The sequence below is a fragment of the Neolamprologus brichardi genome, chromosome 23 (assembly GCF_056152115.1).
Source record: "Neolamprologus brichardi isolate AB-2024 chromosome 23, ASM5615211v1, whole genome shotgun sequence".
Classification (NCBI taxonomy): domain Eukaryota; kingdom Metazoa; phylum Chordata; class Actinopteri; order Cichliformes; family Cichlidae; genus Neolamprologus; species Neolamprologus brichardi.
The window spans coordinates 14,511,361-14,517,416 of record NC_142125.1 but is presented as its reverse complement, the minus strand read 5'-3'; positions in this window follow the sequence as shown (position 1 = coordinate 14,517,416).

Sequence of the window (6,056 nt, the reverse complement as noted above, 5' to 3'; positions counted from 1 at the left end):
AAAATATGAATTTGTAGTGGATTTAATGGAGTAGAGTTTAAGGTTGATTGGTGTTTATCATGTATTAATCTGTTTAATCTGCCCTGAAAGTGGTGGCGTAAACAACCTCAAACGCCACAGCAATTTTTTTGACAAAAACGTCATCATTCTAATTTCAAAGAAACGTCTCTTTGATTACAGAGCACAGATGCAACTTTTAGCAGCAGCAGCTGGAGTTGCCGCTTTCAGCTGTCTAAAGGTGTCTTATGTGATAATGAATCAGCCCCTTCCCCACAACACACAACCTGATTTTATTTGTTATGTTTAACAAAATTTGTTGCAATTCAGTTGGGTGAAAGATGCACATTTCAGTGTCATTTTGCACCATTATTCCCAACAGAAAGTAATTTTAGGGCTATGTGCTATTTTAAACTCCAGTGTTTTGCAGCAGAACTGGCTGGGTATTTGATGTTTCTAATGCTTGAGAGCCACTTCTGGGTTTTCTACTTACCAGTGGCAAAGGGGGCTAACCCTGCAGTTTATCTTGGGCAGTATTTAAAGCAGCGATCAAAGCTGTACAAACCAATTGTCATCATGCTTCTCTGGAGGGAATTTTGAAGTACATTAATACTCCTTCTTTGGGAAATAATTGTGCCACTCTGTGACTTCATTAGGTCTCCTGGCTGTTTCAAAAGATGTTCTCTCTGGAGGTTGAAAGCCACATCGCTGGCAGACAGCATCCCAAGGGGTTGAATGAATAAAAAAAAGGAGAGATTATAATGAGATTGAGTTAGCCATGACCAGAATTGGGCTTTTCATTATCCCACTGGCTGGAGAGAGAAAGAGAGAGAGAGAGCAAGAGAGGGGGACAAGGCTGACAAAAAGAAATGTGTTGTTGCAGGACCTGCTCGCCATCTGCCAACTGGGTCCAATGGTAGGCAGCCAATGCATGCTTATCATTTCCATGGGTATCAAAGGGGCCTCCTCTCTGGAGATTTCACCATTAAAACTGCAAGCACTAACCCCGTACAAAGAGCGAAACACGCATTTAATTCAGAGGTAACAGTTTCTGTCAATTTAGCAAATCAAAATCAGGGGCAGCATAAAAAAACCCTTCAATTACTTCAATTTTTATGATGTGTACGGCAGTATCCCGAAAGAGTATGCATCAACCAGAAGGACTTTTTTTTATTAGCTATGCTTTTATAAATAAATATATATTTTTTTTCAGTGTCTGTGGCAGCAGTGAATCAAAGGTCAGGAGCATTGATCGTGACCTGTTCCTTTGGCCAGTTATTTAGAAGTGCCACATATTGTCTGTGTAAAAAAAAGAAAAAAGAAAAAAAAGGAGAAGAAAAATCAATAGGTTTCCATTATCTGGTTGGGCAGTGTCACTGGCCTGTCAATGATCCTGTTACAGCGGCGGTACAAGGGTGACACGGGCCCACACTCAATCGCTGCTGACAAGAGGAAAACATGCTGACAGGCACCGGGAACAAGTTGGAACACAGATTTGCACTTCAAGCAGCCGTCCGAGGAGGTATCGTGCAAGGCCACCACGTGGCAGAGGGGGTGAGCTGGGTTTGGGTGGATGTGTAGGGGTTGATAGGTGGGGGTGGTGGTGCTGGGGAGGAAGGCGGGTGATTCCCAGCCAGCCTCCTTCTACTGTCTGACTGTCTAGCTCTCAACCACAAATGCTTTTATCCTCCTATAAATTATTCACCCCTGGATACACCAAAGGAAACTCGCTTGCACTGATTGTGGCTGAGGGGAGATTCATAAAACCTATGCCCCAGTCTGCATCCACTGCAGCTGCCTGGACACTCCTGCAAACTTCTCCAAATCTCTACTCTATGCAATATAAATATAGGTTATGTTAAGCACGAGCACTGGAATACCCATGTTTTTTTGGGCTTTGTGAATGGTCTCAAAAGGAAATTTGCCAAATCTTTGTATTTACAGGTATTAATCATTTTCCATAGTTATTGACTTTCTGACACATTAGCTCTTCACCTACAAAGAAAACAAGAGTCGGCTTTCATCAGTCAGTCCAGATGGCCAGTCAGAAATTAAGGAAGACATCAACTGTCTCTTGAAAGAACATGAATCAATATATTTTGACAAGGATCAAATGTGCTTCAGATGAACCTTTTTGCCCTCCCAAAGCAGTTTTTCTCCTCTTGTCAAACCTCTTTATTTTTGTTTGTCTACATATAATGATCACATTTCCAATGACTCTTGATTTTAGCGACTATACTTTTACCAGCATAATGAAACTGAATGCAATTCACCGGATAATCATCTGCGGTCTAAAGTCGACATACAGCTAACAAAATACTATACGATATACTTTCATTCTGTGTGCCCAAGTCGTAGCCAGCGCGTGCTACTTTTCATTCTTTTTATTTTCATAAAACAGGCCTTGGGACACTCCTGACGTCACGTCCCTGGTTAGAGAAAAATACCGTCCTTCCTTTTTTTTCTTTTTCAATTACACATACATATGTGTACATTTTTTTTCTTCATATGTAGCCAATTCTGTTCATAATGACTGGGGAATTCAGGTTAATATGTTGACAAGGTTTAACAACAGCGGGTCATGTTGCACAACACGCATGGCTGGCTCCGTTCACTCCAGCAGCTGACAGGTCCTAATCATGCGCTGCCCTAAAGGCACTGAAGCAAAAGAGGGTTTTAATCACTGAATTATAGACCAGCAGCGAGGCTTCAAATTGAGACGTAATTAAAGTCAAAGTTGCAGTAATTGTTTCAGCTAATTGGGCAGACAAGTGCATTATGGCGCGATTACAATATCTGCAGTAGTTCCCAGGGTTTGAGTTTTTTTGTTCTGTTTTTTAAATATTATTATGGAGAAATGAGGCATAATCTTGGTTTCTGACATGAAACATGTCAACAATAGGTTACGATTTATACTTTATGATTTAACATTTTAAAACAGAGGGGAAAAAACAATTAAAATAAAAAGCTTACAAGCAAGTGCTCACCCCTTTTGTGGTATTTTAATTAATTAAGTTGTGTAATTTTTCTTCTATCGCTTCACCTATTAGTTCAGTTGAGCACCTCTCTCACATGAATTTAAATAAGTATCAGCATCAATGTGTCATTTACAGTAAGGAGATTAATAATGCAGTCAACACGTCGTCCTCGGAGGTGATGCGGCACCTAAGGCAACATCATTATTTCCTATTAATTACTCCGCCAACCAAATGCCTTTAGAACTGGAGCTGCAGTAGGTGTGATAGGGGGAAACTGGTCTGGGAGCAGCTGCCCTGTATCCCGCCGGGCTCAGCCTGACCTCCTTTTTTTTCTCCCCCTCTTCTTCTTCTCCTTTTACATCACTAAACTGGAGGCTTGACAAGCCCTATAGGAGCGCAGAGATTTTGATTTGGATGAGGGGAGAAATGTAGAATATGAGCCAGAAATGACGATTCAGACAGCAGTTCGGGTGAAGCCAAAGAATCAATTGTCGAAAAAAAAAGAAAAGCTGATCTTTAGCGTGTCTGTTTTGGGGCGGAAGTGTCTGTAGTGATCCATCATATTACACCCGGGCTGCTGGAACCGCTTTCCTCTTAAACATGCACTTTCACCCACGCTGATTCAATCTTTTTTTTATTTCATTATTTATTTTTAAATTAGATTTTATTTCTTAGACTTTTACCACAAAAATAGTAATAATAATAAAATAATAGCAGCTAATAAACGTTTGGCAACCATTAACACAGGAAGTAAATCTATTTACGGGTGTGACTGTATCCTTGTAATCACGTAGAGGGGTGTGAAACGGCTCTATGGGATTAAAAACTGTTTACTAACCACTGGGCCTATGAGCTTTTATGTGTTGACTCCAATGTGTACCTTCACCATTGAACAGTAGGGGGCGCTGTTCGTTTCGTCCTGAAAGCCAGGAGGAGAAACACATCAGCCGTTTTGCACAAAGTGGCTCCACTGAAACCGATAATCAACAATAATAAGCAGCCAGATAAAAATAAAATAATAGTAGGGAATTGAGAAAAATCACAAACTCGGTAAAATTAGTCTCCTTTTTTAAAATTTCTGCATCAATTCAAGCTGTCAGAAGCGCCTCTGTTCAATGTATTGTGATATCTTTAGATGTACATATCGCAGGATTATCTGTCAGGTCTAGGTACACGGGCCTTTTACAGTTTGACGGACTCTTTTTTTCTTTCCTCTGAAAGATAAAGAACAGTAGCAAAAGCCAACTTGACTTCCAGACCCCCTTATAAGGCCTTCTTTTTTTGGTTGATTCATTTAATTATTTTTCGATGCTATTTTATATGTTATTTATGAATCTATTGTGGCTACTGAAAGATCACATCCCCACCTTGCTCTCAGGACGCACACGTCTCCAAAAGCTGCACAGACTGTCTCATCATCACACCAGTAATCAAACGTATCTCAGAACAAAAAAAGAAAAGAAAAAGAAAGCAATCCTTTTTTTTTCTTCTTTTGTCGCACTGAGGGAGAAATTTAATTACAACCTCGGGTGTATGCTGGCATTGAGGAGAAAAAAAATCCAGGCGACAAATGAATATACAGAGCAAATGACAAAACATGAGGGGGAATAACTGACAGATGAAAAGACAGAGGATGTGCAGCTAACAGGCAAAACGCGCCGGTACAAAGCCGCGCACACCTTTGAGAGCAAGAGTTTGTTTTATTGCACTTCTCCCGGGTTGCATCTCCTGTCGATTTGCAGAAAAAGAAGGGGGGATAAGCGAACATGCCCTGTTTAAGAAACAAACATGCAGATTAGATGGGATTCTGACAACACACAGCTCAGACTTCGTGTCCCACAGCTCATCTCTCAACAATGAGAAAAAAAGAGAGAGAGGTTTGAAAAATCCACTCAGCGCGCGCTTGACAACACTTACCGTCATTCTGCAAACAGTAAATGTAAATAATGAGGTGGCATCTGGAAATAAATAGGGGAAGTCAAGACAGACTGATAACAAGTCTCGTCCGCTTAAGACCCAATGGGTGTCACTGAAAAGCTTTATATAGATGCCTCTGAATAATAATATTAATAAAAAAAACAATAATATGATAAACGTGAATTTGATGGATTTGGCACCCAAATATATATATATTTTATTTCTAAAAAAAAAATCTAAATTTAAATCACATTCAGTATAAGTGGATCAGGGCGTAGCCAGCAGGAAGCCTTTCTTACAAAGAAAGAGAGAGGGGGAGAAAAAGAAAGACCTCACAAGGCGTGTGTAACATTTACTTCAAGTGCGGGGAGTTGTCACCTGTGATGTGGTACCAGGCTACATGTCAGCAGCAGCAGCACTCACTCACCTTCAGGGATGCTCCACTGTGGACTGCCACGACCAACAGCAGCACCACTGACTGAACACAGCTACACAAACGCGCACGCACCTTCTGCACACCTTCTTATTCCAGCTGGACGGGTGTGACTCACACGTGACCACGAACATCTCCTAGAAGTAAGCGGTGTCTCAGCAGCAATGAAGGAAGTTCCAAGAATATTTACTTGAGCACTTTGTCTGCGTGCTATAGGCTGTGTTTCTGCTCTTGTGCATTTCAGAGAGAAAAGTTGCGCTTCTTCTGCTTCGGTTTGACTAACTTACAGAAGCGAAACAAACCAAGCAAAATACTTTAATAAAAAAAGAGACACTTAAGTGCACCACTAACAATCCCCAATGCTGGCTGAAGATGCGTTTACATTTCTAAATAAATAAATAATGTATACTTTGTTGTTTTTGTGGTTTACTTTTTATATTTTTGGATTTTGTATTGCTGTTTTAAATGTTGTTTATGGTTGTGGTTCATGGTGTTTTAAACCACCAAACAGCAATCTATGAAAGAATACTAATCAATATTAAGAATTAAACAAACTTCACTTTCATACTTTTGACTTCGCGGTGGGTTATTTCTAAGTATTGTATTGCTAATTTTAATTTTTTTCAAAAAGCGATAAATACAGCACAGTGGCGTTTTGAAATCCGAGTGATGTTTCTGTAATCTTGTTTAATGTATTTAGTTTTCAGCTGACACACAACAGGTTATTTAAT